The sequence below is a fragment of the Camelus dromedarius genome, chromosome 26 (assembly GCF_036321535.1).
Source record: "Camelus dromedarius isolate mCamDro1 chromosome 26, mCamDro1.pat, whole genome shotgun sequence".
NCBI lineage: Eukaryota > Metazoa > Chordata > Mammalia > Artiodactyla > Camelidae > Camelus > Camelus dromedarius.
Window position 1 is genome coordinate 25,649,581 of NC_087461.1, and position 23,315 is coordinate 25,672,895.

The following is a 23,315-nucleotide window of genomic DNA, read 5'->3' on the forward strand; positions in this document are numbered from 1 at the left end:
GTGTACATGGGAGATGATGTGATGAGATGTGGAGAGAAGACGGTCGTCTCCAAGCCAAGTAGAGAGGCCTGGACCAGCCTCTCCCTCCTAGCCCTCAGAAGGAACCTGCCCTGCTGACACCCTGCCTGCAGACTCCCTGCCCCCAGGGCTGTGAGACACTGAGCCTCTGTGGTTCACATCACCCAGTGTGCGGTGCTGTGTTACAGGAAGCCCAGCAACTAGCACCCCCTTCTCAAAGTCCTCAGTGAGGCCAGCTCTGGCCATCTCATTTTAAACTGGAAACTGCCTTCCCCTTGTCTCTGCCCCAGAAACCCCCTCTCCCTGATCATATTATTTCTATCACCTTCTAGAATACCATATAATTCACATGACTGTTATGACTGTAGTTTATGTTCTGCTCCTCCTCAGTCCTACTGGGACAAGGATCCTTATTTGTTCACTGACGGACCTCAGGTGGCTTGACCAGGACCCGTGGCACAGCAGTCAATACAAATTGGCCGGATGCAGGGAGGGATCGTTCCTTACATTCACAGGTGAGTGAACGAAGGTTCCAGGGAATTGAGTGTTTCACTCAGACACAAACCCACCAGGCCAAGGTGGGTTTCAAATAACTATGACCCTGAGGGAGGCTTGAGTGATTCCCTTTCCATTGATTAGTATTTCTCAGGTGTCTCTTTTTCTGGCTTTAACTTTTGACCTCTTTCTTTTATTCTTCTAAGCTCTCAACCAGTTTTAAGTTTTAATTTTACTTTGTTTCAGGTAAACAAATGAAATCTGTAAATCTTTTAACTCATTATTTATTTCATCTAAATACATTGTGATTAGTGATGAGGTTTTATTTCTGGCATCTTGTTTTGTGACTTCTATTTGCTTTGCTCTGCTTTTCTCCTGCTTGTTATATACCTTGCAGTCATGGTTAAGAGCATGGCATCTAGAGACAGCCTATCCGGGCTTGGTTCCCTCCCTTGCTAACCATGTAACCAGGATATGTAATCCCTTTGAGACTCACTTTCTTCATGTACAAAAAGTGGTACTATCCACCTCAAAGACTGTGAGCATTAAGTGATAAAATAGATGAAGAACTTAGAATAGTGACCGGCCTATTTTGCATTCTTCATTTTGACTTCTTTATTTTTATTCTCTTTTTAAACAATTACTTTAGAGATTACTGTTGAATTTTAATGAGCACCCTAGATATTGAAGATTAAAATGTTACTTAACCCATACATTGAATTTTATATACCAAATGATACCTGTATTTTGTTTCCATAAGTTCTGTTTAGTTCTTTAAAAAATTGATCTGTTTTCTTTTTCATGATGTCCTGATTTTTCATTATGTTATATAAGATTCATTTTACCTTTTAATGATTCAGTCATACTTATTCTATGCTCTCTCTTAGATTGTTTCATAATTTTAGGCTCTGGAATATTAATCATCCTGTGTTTTACTATTAGCTCTTTCTTCCCTGTGGCACTTATTTCCTTCTGTTTTTAGTTGTGTCTCTGTGTGTGTGTAGAGTTGTGGGAGCTTCTCTTTAGTGAGTACAATTTTTTCCTATGATTATCCCTTACATCCTGGTTTTCAAATTTTCCCTAGAAAACAATTTTGTGTTGCTTATCCTAAGGCTCCAGTTGATATGATCAACCTTGAATTATTGTATTTTTTGGTCTGGGAATTCCTGAATCTTAAGTGAAGTATCAATTTGGATTCCACATTCATATAAAGCAGGGGCATGGAGATTAGATTTTTTTAAGGGAAACCTTGTTTTTCCCTAGAGAACCGGTTGTTTCACCCCTTTCCTGTGTGCACACGTGGAGAACTTTGAGTCTCCCTTTCAGTGAAGAGGCAAGTCTTCTAATACGTCTAATGCAGAGGTTTCTATAAAGGAAGACTCTTCTACATCTGGTATGGACCCTTTTTCCTAAATGGACATTGTATCCCTATTTATGTGCAGATGAAAACCCCTTCCCTCCCGGGTGCGGTGGCATCAGCTCCCAAGATTACCATTCTGGCTTTAAGTGTCCTCTTTGTATTGTCACCTGGGAACTTCTCTCTCCATAGTTAGCTCTGTGTTACTTTTGTTGTTGTATTTTATCCAGCATTACTGAAAGTTTTACTTAAAAGGGATCCTAATTAGCTCTGTTTACCTGTTTCCAGAGCTGAAAGCTTCAGTTCTAGAGTATCTGTTTGATTTTTCTTAAAAATACATTCCAGTATATTTCTCTGGTGAAAGTCTTGACCCTGTTATCTATTCTCCCATCATTTCCTTATTTTCTTGAATATATTAAAAGTATTTTATAGCCTTTATTGGTAACTCTGATGCCCACATCACCTGGGGGTTTGCATCCATTGTCTAATGTTTCTTATTTTCATATTATCCATCATATAGTCTTGACATGTTGCATGTCTAGAAATTCTTCATTACTGGCAGACATTGCAAATGAAAAATCCATATCTTATCTTCCGTGAGAGGTTTTCTACCTTCCCGTTAGGCAGACAGGGTGAGGGACTGATCATCTCACTCCAATCAGGCGCTGAGGTGGGTCAGGACTGAAGTGCCTTTTTTCTTAAAACAACTTTGGTGTATACTTGGCAAAATAATTTTCACACATTTAAAGTGTACAACTTAATACGTTTTGACATAAGTATATCCCCAAGAAACCATGACCACACTCAAGACAATGAACATACCCGTCACCCACAAAACTTTTCTCCTGCCTTTTGTTGTCCCTCCCTCCCTCGTCATCTCTTCCCCTGGAAACCATTGATCTGCTTTCTATCACAACATATTGGTTTGCATTTTCAAGATTCTTGTATGAATGGATTCATGCAGTATCTACTCTATGTTGTCTGACTTCTTTCATTCAGTGTAATTATTTTGAGAGTCATCTGTGTTGCAGTATTAATAGCTTATTTTTCTTATAGCAGAGTATTGTTTAGTGTTGAGTTTTTTCTGAATACTTTATTGTGAACAGTGTTTGGATAGACCATCATTTGTTTCTCCACTTACTTCTTGATGGATGCATGGGTTATTTACAACTTGAGCTATTATAAATAAAATTGCAGTGAATATTTGGTTACAAGTCTTTTTATGGACATATGCTTTTATTTTCTAAAGCACCAGATGAGGAATGTCTGGTTTATATGGTAGATAGGTGTTTACGTTTTTTTAAAGAAACTGTTAAACAGTTTTCCAAAATGGTTGTGCTATTGTAAATTCCTCGTGGTGTGTATCAGTTCTGGTTGCTCTACTTCCTTGCCAGCACTTTGTAAGGTCGGTCTTTCTAATTGTATTCATTCTAGTATGTATGTGTACTAGAATCTCACTGTGGTTTGTAAAAGCATTTCTCTAATGACTAATGGCACCTTTAATCAGCATCTTTTCATATGCTTATTATCCATCTGGATATCTTTACTGAAGTGTGTTTTCTGGCCTCATTCATTCATTCATTCATTCAGGTGTTTGCATTATTATTGAGTTTTGAGACCCCTTTATTCTGGATCAGATACAAAGAGAGACCTTTATCAGATATATGATCTGCAAATAGCTTCTGTCTATGGCTTGTCCTGTCATTTGCTTAGCAGTGTTTAGAAGAGCTTTGAAGAGTCTTCATTTTGATAAAGTTCACTATATTAGTTTCTTTTTAAAATAGATTATACTTTTGGTGTCATAGCAAAGAAATATTTGCCAAACCCAAGGTCATAAAGCTTAAGCCTATGCTTTTTCTCCTAGCTGTTTTATAGTTTTAGATTTCCTATTAAGATCTATGATCCATTTTGAGTTAATTTTTGTATATTTTGTGAGGTGTGGATCAAAGTTCATTTTTTTTTTGCATATCACTTTCTAGTTGTTCCAGCACTACTTGTTGAAAAGATCCTTTCTCCGCTGCATCCTTTTTGAGAATCCATTGTCTATATAAGTGTTGGTTTAGTTCTGAACATTCTATTCTGTTCCATTATTCTATTTTCCTGTCTTACACCAATACCATACTTTCTGATTACTGTAGCTTTATTAAAAAAGTCTGAAAATCAGATAGCTTAAGTCTTCCAACTTTGTTTTTCTTGTTCAAAGTTGTTTTGGATATTTGGGATCCTTTGCATTTTTATATGAATTTTAGAATCAGTTTTTAAATTCCTTACATCCTGTTCTGCCAAAATTCCACCCATGTCTTTGGCCATCTCCAAAGCCACATTTTCTGAAGAAGTCTCTCTAGATCCCAGGTGAAAGGAATTTCTCTTTCATCTGTGCTCCATTCACATTTCATAATATTTGATTACATTTATTCATATTTGGCTGTATGTAATTCTCTGATCTTTCCTGCCATATAGTAAACCTCTCAAGATTAGGAATCTTGACTTGGTTCCCTCTGTCTGCTGAGAAAACTAGTTCTATGCTTTGCAGGAGTGAGACCTGCAGTAAAAGATATCTGCAGCAGACATCTAAATCATTGCTTGCATATTGTCAAGGAATCCTGCAGATTTAGAATTGTTTATTGATTATTGTCTCCAAGACGGCTCAGTCTTTTATTTCTATTGCTACTGCTGCACTTTCAAAGAACAATGGGCTAATTATTTTCCAAATATCAAAACATACTGTAATTGAGTTGTGATGCAAATTATGTGCAGCTGTGTCTTAACAACCTGCTTAGTGTTCACAGGCTCCTTCACTCATGGAACTTTTGGGAGAATGACATATACTTAGAGATAACAATGCTGTTTTTGGCGACCTGAGCAGCAGTATCTGAATTCACTCCTGCTGTATTTACAGTGTCCCCTCTAGCCCTCCTCCAGCCCTCCATGGGGGGACCTGCAGTTCTGCCTTCAAAAAGCCTGTTGCTTCTCAGGAAGACTTCCCTATGAAACATAATCATGTCCTTCTTGTGGGGACATTCAGTCCAGAGACCTGACAGCAGGGGAAAATGTTTAGTCTGCTCTTGGTTGATCCTAAACTCTTCCATACTTATTAGAAGCAAATCCAATGAGGAAATTGTGTTGGCATCTAACAAATCAGCATAAATGTCTGATGAGGAAGATCGGCTTCCCCATCCCACTCAGGCGTCATGTTGATGTGACGCTCACCGTGGCTAACATTTTCTCCTGTGAGCAACGTAAGCTTCAAGACGTTATGAATGGCTTTTTGTTTTTCTTCCTTGGTCTTTCCACATTCACTGTGTCTGGTGAGATTATATGAATCCTGTTTATTTTCAGCCCAGCGCTAAGCTTTTTTAAAGGATCACGTGTTTAAAAGGCTAGTGGACAATTTGTTAGAAGATAGAAATCCTTAGATTTTGGTCCTAGAGTTGAATCTTGGTTAGTGGTGAATGAAAATTCCCATTAAAATTTTAAATTCAGTGATATCAAGTTTTAAAAATAGTTAAATATTAGTCAATTTCATTAAACACTATAGCAGTTATTTACTTGTAAGCCTGTTTCTGAGGCAATTTTACAAGTATTCCCTCCCTATATTGATTCCCTCTTTATCAGAATCCTTGAGAGGCCCCTGTCATCACTGTCAGTATCATCATCATCATCATCATCATCACCATCATCATCGTGGAACTGATTCCTCTGGAAGATTCTAGGAAAATAAAGAGATGGGTGGGGTTATGTGTAGGTCAGTGTGTGCATATACAAAAAGAACAGTTATCAGACATTAGATGCAAGATACCCATTTCATTTAGAGAAGAATGTGGTCATGAAATCCTGATGTGGTGAATGAAGGAAGTTTTGGGAACAGAATATTCAATGGAAAGGAGGAGGAAGTGAGCGAAGCGGGGAGCATAGATCCTTGGTTAGGTGATCAGCACATGGGTGTGAATGAGGGGAGTGTGGTGGAAGAATCATGTCCCTCCCCCACCACAGGATAGCCACCTGTGACATGTTACTGTACATGGCAAAAGGGATGACAGATATTTTAGGTCAAAAATCTTAAAGGATTTCTGTCTTCTAAATTGTCTATTAGTTAGCCTTTTAAACCCATGATACATTATTAAAGATTAGTGCAGGGCCACAAATAAACAGGATTCATATAATCTCACCAGACATACTGAATGTAGGAAGGCTAAGGAAAAAAAACAAAAAGTCATTCATAAGTGCCTTGAACCTTAAATTGCTCATGAGAGGGAATGTCACACAAGGTGAGTGTCACAGCCACATACATAATGCCTGAGTGGGATGGGACAAGGGGATCCTGAGATGAGACAATAGGGTGAGTAGCCAGGTTGTCCAGGTGGGCCCAATGTAATCACAGGGGTCCTTAAAATGGAGGACATTTCCCAGCTGAGTTTAAAATCAGAGGGAGGTGTAGCCATGCAGCAATCTTCAGAAAGGCTGCTGGCCATGAAAATGGAGGAAGTCATGGGGCACAAGCTAAGGAAGGTGGGTGACGTCTGGAAACTGGAAAAAAACAAAAAACAAGGAAACATTCTCTTCTAGACCCTCTAGAAGGAAGGAACCCTGCTGGTACCTTGAATTTAGCCCAATGAGAACTGTGTTGGATCTCTGACCTCCACAGCCATAAGGTGATAAATCTGTGCTGGTTTAAGCTATTAAGCTTATGGAAATTTGTTACAGTGGTAATAGAAAATTAACATAGTGAGTGGTAGTGTAAGGGATTAAAGGTCTAGGATGGGGTGTGGAGAAGATTGTGACATTTACAACTAAAAAACAACCGGGTGAAATGGGAAGTTGTTTTAAGGAAGGCCTACATGGTGGGGCTGTTAAGCACACTTTTTGGAGTGAGGAGAGCATTGGAGTAGAGGAATCAATTAAATCTCTACCAGAAAAATAAGGAATAAAGTGTAACAGGGCTTCAGTGTTAGTGGATGTAGGAATGGAAATGGGCAGAGAGATGTAAACATTACTTTGAAATTAGCTACAGGTTTGATGACTGCATGTTGGGGAGAGTTAGCTGATGTGTGGACTGAATGTTTGCATCCCCTCAAAATCCATATGTCAAAACCCCATCTCCCAGGGTGATGGTATTGGGATGCGGGTACTTTGGGAGTTGATTAGTAGGATAAAATGAGGTCATAAGAGTAGAGCCCTCATGAATGGGATTAGTGCCCTTATAAAGGGCCCCAGAGTGCTTGCTTCTCTCTGCTCTCTGGCCCATGAAGACAGTGGGTAGACAGCCATCTTCGAGCCATGAAGGTAATCCTCTTCCCGATACATTGACCTTGAAAGCCTCAGCCTCCAAAACTTAAGGAATATGCTGGTTGTTTAAGCCACCTCACCCATGGTAATTTGTTACAGCATCCCAGACTGACAAAGACAGTGGAGAATGCCTCTGAGTTTGGCACTGATTGCCTGGAGAATGCTGAAACCCAGGGAAGTGGGCAGCACAGATGTTTACTCATTTAATCCTGCCAACACAGTAGGAGATAGAGTCTACATATTCCTCATTACTTAAAATGTAAGGAAAAAGAGGCACAAACAACAACAACAACAACAACAACAAAAATAACAATAATAATTTGTCCAAGATTCACACATAAGCCCCTGGAGGCAGAGTGAGAATTTATACTCAGGCAGGCTGGCAACAGAGCCCCTGCTCATAACTACTAAGTCAGATCACCTTGTTTATGTGGATCAATTTTTTTTCAAGTGTGATATGAGGGTACTGTGTCCAGTAACTTATAATTTCAAAGTACCTCACTGTTAGGGAGTCATTAGTTGCAGGCATTACAAACCACAGAAAGCTAGACATACTAAAATAACTCGTTAGGGCAAGATAAACAATGTTTTTCAACATTATACTTGCTGAATCTTTGCAATAAAATGTGTATTTATAATTCTGTCTGGCTACAGAATAACTTCATAATCCTGCATGTGACTGGTGGATCCCATGGTGGACAGCACAGGCCTAGAGAATTTAAGTGACTTGCCCAGCCTCGCCCGGGAAGCTCGTGGTGGGATCAGAGCTATAGCCTGGGACTTTTCCTTCCTATCCAACAAGTCCCTCATGGAGGCTTAGAAGCTTCTCCTTTGGTGCCCAGCTTTCTATCCGTATTTATGACATCTTGTCAGGTGTCCCAGCCTGCTCCTGAACATCAGCCAGTACCCACTTCTGCTCTTTTCTGGCCGGGTAATAGCTTCTAGCAACTTCCATTGCCTTCTTGGCATCAGTTCTCACCTGGAAGGGTAGTGGCTAGAGATGGAAATGTGTCCACATGACAGGTTTTTCATAAATATAACAGGAGTGTTCAAGAGAACAAAACGTCAGGAAGACGAGTGGAAGCAGGTCATTTAATATACCAAATGGGTACTTTCAATGCATGTTTGTGTTTCCGAGTCCAGACTTGTTCTGCTCGTGCATTACAGGCCAATAAATCGGGAGATCAGGTTTTGGGGCAAGAAATAGCGACTTTAATTTGGAAAGCCAGCTGAGAAGATGGTAGACTAATGTCCTGGAGAACCATCTCCCCAAGTCAGAATTCAGGCTCTTTTTATATTAAAAAGGAGAAACGGGAAAGCTTGGTTTTTGCAAACTTGGTGTATGAATTCTTTGTTGTTAGAATCCTTTGCTCTTGCAGCTCTTCACCTGGGTCAGATCTGTGTAAACCTCCAACAAACAAATGTTATTTTCTAATCTGTAACTTGTTATCTTTACATGAATGGAAAAGTGTTAATATCCTTCAAAGTCAGAGCCTTGAGAATAGGATCTCCTGTATATTTCAGGCTCTAGGCAACATTGTTTTACAAAAGGTGCCGAACCAACAAGACTAAACCTAGGAAACAGGGCACAGGGTTAAAGTCAAAGGAACAGATCTAATATGGAGTCAGATTTGTTCTTTCCTATTACAGTAGTGCCATGGAGAAGGCACTTTGGGCAGCTTTTTGTAGGGTCCTGGAGGCTTTCTCTCTCAACCTCTGGGCGCCTCTATTGAAAACCCTTCATAGCTGTCTGGCCTGCTGGAAAACCACTCCACCTCTTTTGCCCTGAAGATGTGTTCTGTTTATAACTCATTTCTACTATTTGGAAAACAACTCAATAAAAACTCAGTTGGTTTTCCACCAGCTCTGGGTAGGGGTGAGAGATAGCATGTTATTATTTTATAAAATTAATAATAATAATAATAATAATAATAATAATAATAATAATAATAATAATAAAAGAAGTCTTAAAACAGCACTGGGCACATAGGATAGAGTCAATAAATGCTTCCTGGCTTAAATCAAAAGTGATGGCTCAGTCATTCCATGGCTCAGTTATTCCTTTGCTCCATTACACCTTTTTTTTTTTAACTGAAAAAGAAATACATGCATATGGTTAAAAAAAAAATTTAAACAGAGCACGAAAATACACAAGTGAATGAAGTTTTCCCTCATCCTCTTTTCTTTCAGCCCTCCGTGGAGATGCCACTGTTTACTATCCTTTGTGTGCTTTTCCAGATACGCTATGCACATTCCCACCTATGTATGTAAATTCCTTTAAAGTTTTACTTATTTTTAACTTAAAGGGATTTAAATCCTCAAGTGGCTTCTGCCCCGGTAATAGAAAAGAACAAGTCTGACTCCACATTAGATCTGTTCCTTTGACTTTAACCATGTGCTCTGTCTCCTAGGCTTCATCTTGCTTGTAAAAAAATGTTGCCTAGAGCCTGAAATATACAGGAGAGCCTATTCTGAAGGCTCTGACCTTTAAGGATATTTAACACTTTTTCATTCATAAAAAGATAACAAGTTGCAGAATAGAAAATAACGTTTGTTTTGTTGGAGGTTTACAGAGATTTGACCCAGGCAGATAGCTGCAAGAACAAAGGATTCTAACAACAAAGAATTTCTACACCAAGAAGTTTGCAACAACCAAGCACGTAGGAAAGGAGCCTGAATTCTGACTTGGGGAGATGGTTTTCCAGGACATTACTTTACCATCTAGGTCTACAGAAACTTGCTATTCCAACACCTAGTCTCCCAACTTATTGGCCTGTCCTGCACTGAGGAGAATGAATTTGGACTCAGTAACACCCCTATCTACCTAGCAAGCTGGGCACTGGAACTGAGGACAGCTCTCCTACTCCCAGGGACATACTGTGAGCCCTTGATGTTTCCCCTAGGGTGGGATGTGGTTTACTCAGGAGGGGTGGGGACTATGCACCAACACTCAGGCAGTCTGCTCCGTCTGGGGCTCTGACCTTGTACCTCCCGCTCCCCGCCAGCCCAACACCTGGGACAGTGGAGCTAAGGCAGAGATTGTGCCTGTCTGTTTCCCAGTCTGTAAAAGGGGAATATGTACTCTTTCCAAGGTAGTTCTGAGCGACAACACCTGCGGGTGCTTGGTTCCCGGAGCACCAGGAAACCCAGTTCCACGTGGGGGCGATGGGTGTGATCCCCGTAGGGGTTCTGCAGAAGCCTAAGCTGCAGGACTGGACCAGGGAGGTAAAATCTGAGCTGCAGGCCTTGAAGGGTTAGAGAAGGGTACAGAGACAGGACTGCCGCCTCCTTCAGGGTCCCCCCAGAGGTAAAGCTTTTTCTCTCCATCTCTGCTACTCCCCTCCCCCCTCCAGATCCCTCCCTTCTCTCGCTCCTCCTGTCCATCTGTCTCCCTCCACTTTTCCCCTCCTCCCCTCCTCCTCCCATCTTCTCCTTCCCTTGCTTCCCCAGCTTCTCTCGCAGAACCCAGAGAGGATCGCTGGCCCTCCTGCACATGCGCAGTCGGTGCCAGAAGGACCACGTGTTGGAAGCTCCAGCTCCGAGCTGGGGATCGGCCCCAAAGTCTTCTCAGCTCTGTTGCCGGATAGGCCTTTGGCTCCTGCCCGGGGCCGGGGCATCCAGCTGTGGAAGTGCAAGGTGGGGGGCTCCCGGGAAAGGGGTCAGGCGGCTGCGGGAGGGCGGTCCGCGTGTCACAGCCCGCGAGGGCGCGAGTCAGCGTGTGTTCAGCTGAGGGGCTCGGGCCAGCCCCCTCTGCCCGCGCCACCTGCCCTGGCGCCCTGGCCACAGCTACCCATGTCCAGGTGTGCACCTGCCGCCTCTCGCCCCAGCCGGGCTCCCCTCAGTCCGCGGCTGGCGTCCCCTTCCCCTCTCCCGCCCGCGAGTCCTCTCCTCAGCCGCCGACCCGTCCCCACCCCTGGGCGGGCTGTGTCCCTGGCCGGCGGGGTCTGCAGACCTGGATGGGGGCGGGCGGCTGGGGCTGGGGCTGGGGCTGGCCTCCGAGCGGGGCTGCAGCCCGCGTACCCCCCACGGCCCCATGCTTTCCCTGCCCCGCAACCCCGGGGCTGCCCTCCTCTCCCTTTCCCGCTCCCTGAGGACCAGCTCAGTGGTGTAGGAGCTGCTCCCCAGGCTGAGAGCCTTTGGCTGTAAAGTCCAGCTTCTCCTGGTGGAGTCGGGAAAAGGGATCTACAGTGCTGAGCTAGCTTCTGTCTCCTCCCTCAGTGTTTCTGCCCCAGGTAAGTACTTTTAACACTTTCAGGTGTTATGATGGCGGTGCTTGTTGATGTCACGTGTTTTTATAGTGAGAGGGATTACAGTGTTGAAAGCAGGGCTTGGTTCATTTAAAAATGAGCTGAAGGCATGAGGCTGTGACATTCTCCATCCTTCCCTCTCCCAAGGTGAAACGTGTGACCGTTGATTTTAAAAAGATAGTTACAGTCCCTAACTAGTCCACCCCAGATAGTGTGTGTTAACAGGAACAGCACCACCAGAGGCATTGGAGACCCAGGGACACTGCAGTCCTAAAGAGCTCCTAGCAAAGTTTGGTTTGTTTGGATTTTTTTGTTTTTCTTAAATTGTGGGGCAGACTAGTTGTATAGAGGGAAAAATAATTGTCAAGAAATACTTTTTCATATAACAGCTTTATTGTGATATTGTTCACACACCATGAATTCCACCCATTTAAACGGTACAATTCAGCAGCTTTTAGCATATTCACAGTGGTGCAACCATTATTATTCCAGAACGTTTTCATCACTTCAGAAAGAACAGTGGAAATGAATGACCTATCCACCCTTCCCCAGTGGTGGTTCTAAAGAAGTTTCTTGGCTGTTCCTGATCATAAATTAATTTTCATTCCATGAAAAATCTGGTAGGAATTCTAAACAGAATTGCATTGAATCTGTCTATCAAAACAGGAAGAATTAATGTTTTTATGGTATAAACTTTTCTACCCATGAATATATCTGGGACCCTATATTTTCATCTGTCCAGAGCCTGGCCCATGGGAAGTCCTCATTAATTGTTGGGTTTGTGAATGATGAGATTCTATACATCGTTAGTTGCAACTGTAGCATTTCACAGAAGAGAAAAGTAACCTCAGTGAAACCAAGTGACTCTCTGATGGTCAGAAAGAGTGACAGCCAGTGCTGGAGTGATCCAGTGGACTTGGTGCTTGCACCAGAGTTCTCCACCACCTACAACTAAGGGTATTACAGTGTTTTTTTTTTTTTTTTATGGTGTTGCTTTTATTTTTACTTATTTTTTAAAATTATTTTTTATTGAATTGTAGTCAATTTACAATGTTAGTTCCAGGTTTACAGCAGAGATTTTTATAAACAATGCATATGTATATACATATTTTTCACATTATTTTTAGTACAACTCATTACAAGAAATTGAATATAGTTCCCTTTGCTATATAGTAGGTCCTTGTCATTTATTTTATATTTATTAATGTGTATCTGTTAATCCCCCCTTTTCTGCCTGCTAACCACAGTTTGCTTTCTATGTCCATGAGTCTATTTCTAGCAGCACCGTTTTTGCTAGTAATATATGCTGGTTGGCTGCTTTCAGTTTCAGTAATTCCATCTTATCTGTGGGCGTCTTTTTCTGGTTGGCCTGTCTGTGGTTTGCACATGTGGTAATAGAGATCTGTATTTGGGAGAACTCCAGGCATCGTGTAGTCCCTGGTACGGAGCGTCCACTGAGCTGATGCTTGAACTGGGAAAAAAAAAAAAAAACATAGTAAATGTTGGAATTTCCACTATGGTTGAGACTTCTAGGTTTCTATAACCTGTTTAGCCCACCTTAATGTTGGCTGCACCCATACTGGGTAATTTGGTGGAACTTCATGGTATGGTGATGTAGAGACGGCCTTGTATGCTTCTTCTCTTTCCTCTTTCTAACACTCATTCTCCTGGGCCTCCCAGATCCTCCCCCAGCAGTGCCCAGGGCTGGCTTGGTGCTGCACTGAGGCAGTATTTGTTAATAAGGCCCTTTCCTCATCTCTTCTGAGCCTCCGTTTCCTTCTCTGCACAATGAGGGCTTAGACTACATAAGTGCTTTTCAGTTTCTTTTAAAGCCATGTTTCCTTTGAGAAACAGAAAATGCAAATCTCTCCTCCAATCCCAACCCTTTAGATTTTGATAGGTCCTCCAAGGAGTGACATAGCTCTTTGTGGAAAATTAATGTGATTGTGATTCCAGGTGGCACAGAAAAGACTCTTCAGAGATTTATTGCAGGGAGAGGCCAGGAAAGGGGCAGTATGTCACACTTTCTAGTGTGAGCACTGAAGCAGAGGCTTGGGTTTAAATACGATGTCTGACATGGCCTCTCTCTAATCTTGCACAATGTGATAAACCTCTCTCCCTCAGTTTCTTAATGTGTCAAGTTGGGGTGATAATATTTTAGGGCTTTTGTGAAACATTATACACATAATCCACTTGTGTCTCTGTAGAAACAAGACCTGCTAGGGAGTCAGGGATTTCTTTAAAATAAAAAAAATCTTGTCCATAGCACTCTGTCTGTGTGTATTTTGAAGTTCCTGGAGGGTGAGGGTTGAGTCTAAAGTCCATCGTGGGACAGGTGGCCCATGGATCTGTGTGCCCCAGATTGCCCCCTCCTCCCCAGTCCTCTTCCTCTCAGTCCAGGATGAAGTTCCCTAGTAGATTTACATGGAGGTCTTGTGGAAATGGCTTTTCATTTTATTGTTTCACCAAGAAGGGCTGCCATCATGATCTCTGTTGTCAGGTTTTGGTGACCTGAAGGCTATGCAATTGGGGGTTTCTATTTAATAAAAAGAAAAAAATTTACAAGTACAAAATTAGAACTAGGGTGGTGGCAGGGGGTCTTGGAAGTGGGGACCATTAGCTTTGTTAGCTTCAGGTGCAGTGGCCGCTGGCCACAAGGACCCATCCTCGTGCTCTGAAGTTGGAGGGACCAGTGGGTTCAGTGGGAATTTTAACTGAGTGTACCTCATGGGCTGGGCATTGTCCTATTTGTACGGTGTGTTCCTTATTTGAGACAGTGAGCTCATTTAATCTCAATAGCCTTTTAAAAAATTAGACTTTTTATTTTGAGATGTAATGTAGATTCCCATGTAGTTGTAAGAGATAATATGGAGAGGGCCTATGGACTCTTTGCCCAATTTTCCTTAATGGTTCCATCTTGCAACGTTGGGGTACAATTCATTACTGACACACTAACACTTTGAGGTTTATGTTATTGCCCTCATTTCTATTCATGATTAAACTGGGACTTAGAGAAGCACACAGGCCTGCCCAGGTCACCCACATGGTTAGTGTAGAGTCAGGTGAAATGTGGGCTTGGGATTTTCAGGCAGTACCATTATGATGGTCTGTGGCAGGGAGCAGCATTCACTTTGCTTGTTTATTCATTCATTCAACAAACATTTATTGAGTAACCTCTGTGGGTTAGATGCTTTCATAGGGTTATTTTATTCTTCAGCAGTACTGAGAATCAGGTAATATTTTCTTTTTTTAATCTGAGAAAATTAGCTCTGAGAGGTTATAACCCCCCCAAAGGAAATATAGCTCATACAGGAGGAATAGTAAATTTGTACAGTCCCCCCTTTTTATGCAGGTTGTACCCTAGGCATTTTAGATTTGCAAACTTCCATAATCCAGATATACTCTTGTAAGGCAAGGATTTTTTTTTAAATTGAAGTATAGTCGTTTACAATGTTGTGTCAATTGCAAGGTGTTTTTTGAATTTTGAATTAAAAAATATTTTTTGAGGAGGGTAATTAAGTTTATTTATTTGTTTCATTTTTTAAAATGAGGTACTGGGGATTGAACCCAGGACCTCGTACATGCTAAGCATGTGCTCTACTACTGAACTGTACCCTCCTCCCCAAGGCAAGTTTTCTTATCCATTATTCTGCAGCTTAGGAGTTCAAATAAATTGGAGTTAAAATCCAGATCTTTTGATCCCACTGTGGTTCTTTTCTTTATATTCTGCTGAAGGGGCGTGGGGAAAGCAGTTCCTTTGTTCATTTCTTTATTCAGCAGTTTTGAGCACTGACTTTGCATCAGGGTCTGGCTAGGTGCTTGGAAACAGAAAACAAGAAATGACCCTTTTCTGCAGGGGCAGGAAGCCTAGACCAACAGCTGGGTAATGTGATCCGAGCTACGGTAGCCATGTGCAGACTCTGAGGACAAACTGTACCCCCTGCTTTGCTTCAGCTTCCCTTGCCTTCTGGCTGCTATACACCAGGTCACCGCAACCCAGAGGGGCCCGCAGCCCGCAGCACAGTATGTACCTCAATCTCCTCTCCCCTCTCGGCAGGGTCTGCAACATGAGCATCCCTGACAACGTGCAGTGTGCTGAGGACTATGAGACTCCCCCCGTGGTGGTCCAACCCGTGGGATCATCTCAGAGGAGAATTTCTTTTGCATCTATAAGCGAATCACCTCGGTGAGACAGATCAGCCCTTGCAGCTCCCAGCAGGCACTCTGAATCCACTACAGTCACCACTATGCGCCCGAGAATGGGTGGAGCGACTTCCAGACCCACTGCAAGGTCGTGGGCCTTGTCACCATTACCGACTGCCTCTTGGCCAAGGCCTTTGAGAAGCTCCACGTGCAAAGGAGCTGTATGGCACCACGCTCTATGACTCTCAGCTCTTTGTCTTTGTGCTGCATGGGGAGGTAGCCGAGCAGCCGCTGACCGACTTGGTCTTCAATCTACGAGGACTGCAGGGTGGTGGAGAAGGGGATCGAGGACTTCACTGAGTCACTCTTCATCGTGCTCAAGTCCAAGTGGCTGGATGGGGCCCCCAACAAGTCTGGGGACAAGATCCCCCTCCTCTGCATCCTGTTTGAGAAGGAGGACTTCATGGGACTGGACACAGACAGCAGGTAAGTTTACCTGGAGGCCCGGCCGCCCTGGCTTTGTGCTGGGTTCTTCCCTACATCCATAAGGGGATCAGCAAGGAAGGGGGCTGTCTTTTAGCCAAGGGGGGAGGGAGGTGCAGCACACCGGTTTACAGACATTTAAAAGTGAATCTGCCTTTGTTTCAGAGAGTTCCTTTTAGGGTTAGTGTGGACACTTACTCCTGCTTTTCAGCCAGGACCCCTGGTGGGACCCCTGGAGTTGCTGTCCAATAGAGTAGCCACAGCCACTGATGCTAAGAGCGCTCAGGAGAAGGCTGGTCTGAGCTCAGATGTGCTGTAGGTCAAAGGCACATCAGACACTGAGGCTTGTCTAGTAAAAAGAATATAAACTATCTTTTTACTTTCTATATTGATTACATGTCAAAATGATATTATTTTACATACAGTAGATTAAGTAAGATCTGTTCTTAAAATCAGTTTCTAGTATTTGTTTTTTGTTTGTTTGTTTGTTTACCATTTTAAATGTGGCAACTGGGAAGCTTTCTTTACATGGCTCTCATTTCATTTCTGTTGGGCAGCCTGTCCTGGAACAGTCTCATCCCTTTGCTTATAGATGAGATGCTGAATCCTGAGATGTAGAATGAGGCGCTGGTTGACCTGGGGGTGGACCCGGAGTCTCCTGCCTCCCAGGCCCAGCATCTGCATGGCTCAGGCCCTCTCTTCCTACCCGACAACCACTATGCCAGGTTAGGACATCAGAAACACCGCCAGGGACTTCTGAATGAACTCCTTATGCAGGGAAAGACATGTCATGGAGTATGGGACAGAGCAGGGAAAGGTTCATCCTCATATTGTCCCTGTGATTAGGTCAACGGCCCCACTTTGCCTCAGAAGTGAAGACGAGCTCTTCTGGGCTGCCTACCCCCCCACCTTCTGCTGTTTCCCTGTTTATCTATCGTGCTGTCCCTTGGGCAGAAGAGGGTGAGATGCTTTTGCCGACAGGTGGTCCCCCTTTGCTGGGGAGAGTGAGGGAAGATGTGTCCCCCTGGCCTACGGCCTCGGTCCTTGAGTCTGGAGAGCACTCATGGTGGTCACACAGGTGACGGTCGGAGGACCTGACACATGCTACTGGGCCCGCTGTGGAGGCAATGCTCTGTGATTCCTGAACTTACCTAAGATCAGATCCTACCTTCTGGTTGTTGTAAATTGGAGGAGAAGATGCCAGAGAATTAATAAAAAGAAAGTCCAGACCAGCCCTGTGATTGAGAGGCACAGGGGAACCGAGCCCCACCTGCGTGTGGTGCCTGGCGGGCTCTGGATGAATTTTCAATTCCTCTCCAGACATGCCTCTATGGCTTAAGGAAGGGGCAAGGCATGTCATGGCCATGATCTGTACTTGTCCTCACAGGGCCCTGTGATCTACATGTCCACACTCCCCTTCTGCTCCTTGGAGATGAGGTGGCAGGTTTAGGAGCCTGGGCACTGCTGAGGGCACAGCTGTCAGCACCGGGCCACTCCCAGGCTGGCTCAATTCACGTCACCTGTCACCTCCTGCTGAGCCCCCAGGAGTTAGTCAAGGTAGGTGCATCGGTGCAATGTAAGCAGGGACCACCTTCTCCCCCTGGACAGACTGGTGGGTGAGCAGTGGAAGCCTGGATCCCTGCCCCAGCCCCCTGGCCAGTGCCTCCTCTTTTGTCATAGGAGGCACTAGTGACATTTTTGCTCAGCAACTGCTTGGCTCTGAGTCTGCAGACCCACCAGAGAATGCCAGCTTGTTTCTGCCTTTTGAAGTCTGTCCTTGGGATTTGGCGGAGTAGCTGGATGTGTGCTTAGCCCATAGTGGTTGACACTGTCACCATTGTTTACCCAGAACCTCATGTACCAGGCATGGCTCTCAGCATCAAAATACAGCAGCGCATTAAACCTCCCTCCTGGTGGGTCTGTCTGTTTTGGTACCATAAGCACTCAGCCAGCATCTGAACATCAGTGAGATAACGCGGCCAGTGAACTCGGGTCAAGCACGTTCTCCTCCAGTCACTTTTACTCCATTGTTGCTTTTACTATTCCACAGTCATTAATTTTTAAAACAATGCTTTGGTGCAGGAGTAGAGCCTAATCCTCTCCTGCTACTCTTGGTGGGAGTGAGTAAAACTGTCCAGCCTGAAATGCGACCACATTTTGTAGCTCAAAAGCTGTCTAGACTCATGTAGGTGGAGTTTTGGTTTGGGGCTCTGACCAAGTTGGGGTCCCCTCAGGGCGCTGCCTTACCTGGAGCAGGAGGTAAGGTTGGGTCTCACCGTCCCCGCGTCCCTGGCCTCACACACTCAATTAAATTCTTGTACACACTGTTCAAAGTCATTTTTGTTCTTGTGTGTTTCTAATTTTCGCTTGTTCCTCTTTTCCTTTTTCTTTTTTCCTTTTTCTCTTGTACTGCCCTGTGAGCATGTTGTTGCATCTGAAAAGGTGGGCTGTGCACACCCTACATTGGAAATAGCTAGATTGCCCTCCATGCTGTCTCCATCTCTTTAAAAAGCAAAAACTTAATAGCTGCTTTGATCCATGTATTATCCTAGTCATCTTTTTATTTTCTAATTTTTTGGAATATTTGCTTTGTTAGCACATCACCCACTGGTGTTTGATACCTGTTAAAATCCTTGCTTTGAGGAGCCTGTTTGGTCTTCATTATATTTGGTGACAAATGCGCCCTTATTAAATTTGTTTGTTTGTTTTGAAGAAGTGAGATGCGAATTGATTTAGGCAGTGGCTGAGGGATTCTTTTCATGGAGTATTTAAACTTGTAAAGTCAAAGTCTGCAGCATCTTGCTCGATTCCTGCTTTTACACAAACGTGCTCGGCACGCAGTTCCTGGCTGTCGCTGTGTGATGCATGACGGCCCTTCCTGGCCGGTGGTCACTGGTGAGGTAGTGGCAGGCTTGGGGGGTGAGCAGCTGCATGGGATGATGTTGGAGGAAGCAGTCACCGTTTTGGCTTTTTTGGGGTTTTTTTTTTTTGTTTGTTTGTTTTTTGCATTCAACTACCCTGTGCCATTTACTTTACATTGCCTTCATAAAGGGGCAGAAGCGGGTCTAAAATCCATGCCACTCTTTTGTTCCCTTTATGAGGCTGGTTTTCTGAGTATCAAGACAACATGGACTTCTCCTAAGTCGCTGGCTTACCTGGATCTGGTGGACACAGGGACCACTAAAGGGGACCATAGCTACCTCTCTGCTTCAGCCAGTGGGCATTCAGAGCCGGGTCTGTGGTTTGCCTCAGCAGCCGTGCAGGCCTCCCTGCACCGGCCTTTACTTTTAACCCATGTTGGCAGTAAATAACTGACTCTGTGTCTGTTGTAGCTGACGTCCACCACTGACGGCCGTGTCGTTAGTTTGCAGTAGTGAGACCCCTAGACCCCAGTCATCTGTGAAGGAAGATGCTTTGGCCAACCTAGGACCTTGGATTCTCACCCCCACCCTGGTTCATCTCACCGGGGGGAAGGGTTTGGCCACCACCGTCATGCTGGCCATGAGGCCTTGTTTCTCCTTTCATGCTCTGGTCCAAATGTGGACACCTCATCCTTCACTGACTTGGTCTCCTTGAGACAGGCCAGACTTTCTGAAAGAGTCCATCACATTCTCGGGGGGAACAGAACAGAAGTAAGAGTCGCAAGTAGAAGGAGTCTAGGCTGTCCGGGTTGGCAAATGCAGGCTGGGATCTGTGATTGGTGGGCTGTGCCCTGGACACAGGCCTTTCCCATGGCTCCCAAGAGCTCAGGGGTTGGAGTGAGAATAGCCTTGCCTGGGTTCCTCCATCCTCATTTGCTCACTGGCAGGTGTGTCTGCTAATTAGGAGCTCCCCCAGACCTCGAGTCCTTCAAAGCTCAGACCACGGGAGAACCTTGAGTCCCTTCTCCTGGGCCTCCTTTGAGAGAATCCAGTGCCTTCTGAGGTGACCGGCGGCAGGAGATGCCTCCACCTCCAGGGAGCACCCTTCAGAGGACTGTGACTCACTGCACCTTGCTGTGAGCTTGTGGGATTCCGGCCATGGTCCCTGCAGAACCAGACTTGAGGTGGGCTTAGTGACAGAAATGACAGGACTGATTCCAGGGCAGAGCTGGGGGGAGGGAACAGGGGAAATTGAATATGCCCTCAAACACCTAGGTGGGTGCTGGGGCTGTTAGTAAAATGGGGAGCCTGGGAGGTACCTGCCAGGAATCGAATTCCAGATTAAATGGTGGACACGAGGCATTTTTAAGATGCCATTTGTCATCCAAGTGAGGACTTCAAAGAGGCACTCGGGTCTATGGCCCTGGGGCTTAGGTGAAGGAGCAGGACTAGAGATACACGTTGGGAGTCGTCATTCTTAGCTGGTGTTCACAGCCGTGCAGGTGGATGAGCTCATCTCAAGAGGTGCAGACTGAGGCTGAGGGAGGGCAGGGCTGTGCCTGGGTTGGAGGAAAGCCCAGACAATGCAGCTTTGGTGTGTCAGTCAGCGGCATTTGGGATTTTCAGATCAATGCCATTTATCCTTAAGGGGCTGGGGGGTGGGCAGGGCCAGCCAGGAAGAAATCTGAAAGGAGGGTCGTAGCCACTTGTGCATCTTGGGAAGATGCAGAGGCTGCAGGGTCCAGGAGGGAAGACTACTCAGAAGTTGGAGTTGAAGTGGGGAGTGGGGAGAAGGTAGTCACACTCACCTGTGAGGGAGGGAGGTAGGCCTAGGGAGTCCCCACCCTACCGGACTTGCTTTCCCATGAACAGAAGGCAATCAGACAGAGGATCTGAGGTGAGAAGGGATGGGCGCTGGGAGGGGAGCCAACCTGGAGAATGGTGCTTGGACAGTTCTGGAATAGTCTCCCTGCAAAATAGAGTTTAAAAAAACCCAGACTCTTAAAAATATTGATAGTGACTGGGGAGGAGGCAGTTCTTTTTCTGGCCTCCTAAGGGTAAGTCATGTATCCGGGGACACACAGAAGAATTGTGCAGTCTGTTCTGGGGGCTTGATCCTTACCAGGGGAACAGTGCAAGTTTAAAGGGGGAGAAGGGCAGCAGAGGGAAACTAACCAGGCCCCGTGTCAGGTACCAGTCGGCTACCCTACTTGCGTGTTGCATTCACATCCATGCCTCCCAGGTGGGCGGTGGCAGCCCCCTTTTGCAGATTGGCAAGCCTTCTCAGAGGGGTTAAGGAATTGGTCCATTTGGTGGCTAGTAAATGCTGTAGCAGGATTCAAGCAGGGCCTTGTCAGACTTCAAGGGCGTGTTTTCTCTACTAATTCCGGTACCTCCATGTTGTACGTGGAAAGTTGAAGTGGGTCAGTTTTGGAGCCTTTCAGAAAAAGTGCGATTTAAGTGCCTCAGGACTGTTTCACAAAGCTCAGTGTTCTTTGATGGTTCAGAAGCACCGCAGTGCTTTTCGCCCCACAGAGGTAAGGTCTTACTCCTTTGACGATGAAGTGGTTGCAAATGATGTACAGGTGCAAAACCAGACTTAGACGCTTCTGAAGGGAAACTCTCCAGTTCTCCCTTGATCTGCTTTCTTCCACGGGATGTAACTCTGCTGCAGCGTAGGCCTGAGATTTCCGTATGGAGTGAGGGTTTGATATCCAAAGTTAGCATAAAATGGATGGAGAAGATCGACATTGGCAATTTATTTTTGGGTTTCATTAGACAAGATGCACTATCATTTAATGGCCCATATAACGTATGAAATTGAGTACAGAACATTGCATTTCTTACTTTCTACTGAGAGCTGTCTTGCAACATAAGGTTGTCTGCTTTGGAACTTCAGCTCAGCCACTAGGGCTCCTGTCAGGGTGTTGGTGTGATTGCATTTACACAGTGCATGTAATCTGGGCTTCCTCAGCCCCAAACACTCCAGTGCAGAATCATGGGCTGTAGCCATCACTTAGTTATACAAATACTTCTGAAACTATATGATACCAGAGGGGGGGAAAAAAAAGAGAGAGAGATTGCCGTTATCAAAGTTCCTTTGGATTTTAACTGCAAACTGTTGCTGAGCAGCTCTGGTTTCCTTTGGATATGAATATATACATTTCTTTGCATGTAACTTGGTTTTTGGACTAGAACACCAAGCTCTTGCTTTCCATGAGCCACAAAAATCATAGCCAAATGACACATGTATGAAACATTTTATTCTTTTTTTCTGAGAAAGGATCCTTAAATTTGGGACTTGGGCTGTGATTTTGTTTTTTCCTCTTCCCACCCCTCTTGTCATCTCACTCATTTATCCCATGTGGCCTCCAAGAGGTCATGGTCTCAAAGGAGTGGGTGGACAAACACCAGTTGTTCGCCATGCAGTGGTACTGTAGAGGGAGCCCAGCCAAGAGTTAAAGGACATTATCAGAGAGGACTTCCTGGAAGAAATGGGCTCTACATTCAGTTCTGAGGACAGAGTAAGAGTCAGCCAGGAGAAGGAGTCAAGAGGGTGGCTCAGGTGGCAGGTGCAGCCCGGGCAGTGGCCTGGAGGCTTGCGGGTGCGGACTCATGGAGAGTGCCTTGTGTGGTCCAGGGTGGAGGGTGCCCCTGCTGGGGAGGACACTGGAGAGGGCCTGGGTTGGAGGGCTTTGGAGGAGCTTGGGTTTAACTAGAACTGACACAGGAGTCAGTGAAGGGTGTCAGCAGGAAGTGACCCTCAGGAAAGGTACTCCTAATTTTGCTTCTGATATTCTACAGAAAGAAGGGTCGGGAAAGGCGAGAGCAGGTCTGTCTGTCCCTTTGAGACCCACCCCATCATTCATTTATTCATAACACGCGCATTTCTGAGTGTCTATGGGAGAGGAGGTGGACCCACAGTAGTAAGCAAAATGTATTTGCTTCTTGGGAGCTTAGCAGTGTCAGAAGTTGACTTAGCCTAGAATGTTCTAGGAACAGAGGAACAAAGTGTGGAGGTTGGGGGGAGGGAAGGCTTCCTTGAGAAACAGTCAAAATGAGCCTGGAGGCAAGTGGGAAGTAAGAGCAGGTCAGGGGGCCCCTGAGGTCACTGGGGACTTGGGTACTGAGGTGAGGCTGGGCGAGCAGAGTCAGGGTCAGGGGTGGGGCTAGAACTCTACCAGGGAGCCTCTGAAGGGTTTGAAGTGGGGGTGATGTAATCAAATTTGTGCTTTGGGAAGGCTATCCTGGCTCTGTGTGTGTGTGTGTGTGTATGTGTGTGTGTGTAGCGGGGAAGAGGGGGAGGGTACCACCAACTGTGGAGGTCATTAGAAGACCATTCACAGGCTGGGAGGTGACCAGTGGGAGAGGGGCATCGGGGCTGCTTGGGGATGGCAAAGGCAGTGTGGATGCCGGATTTCCTTA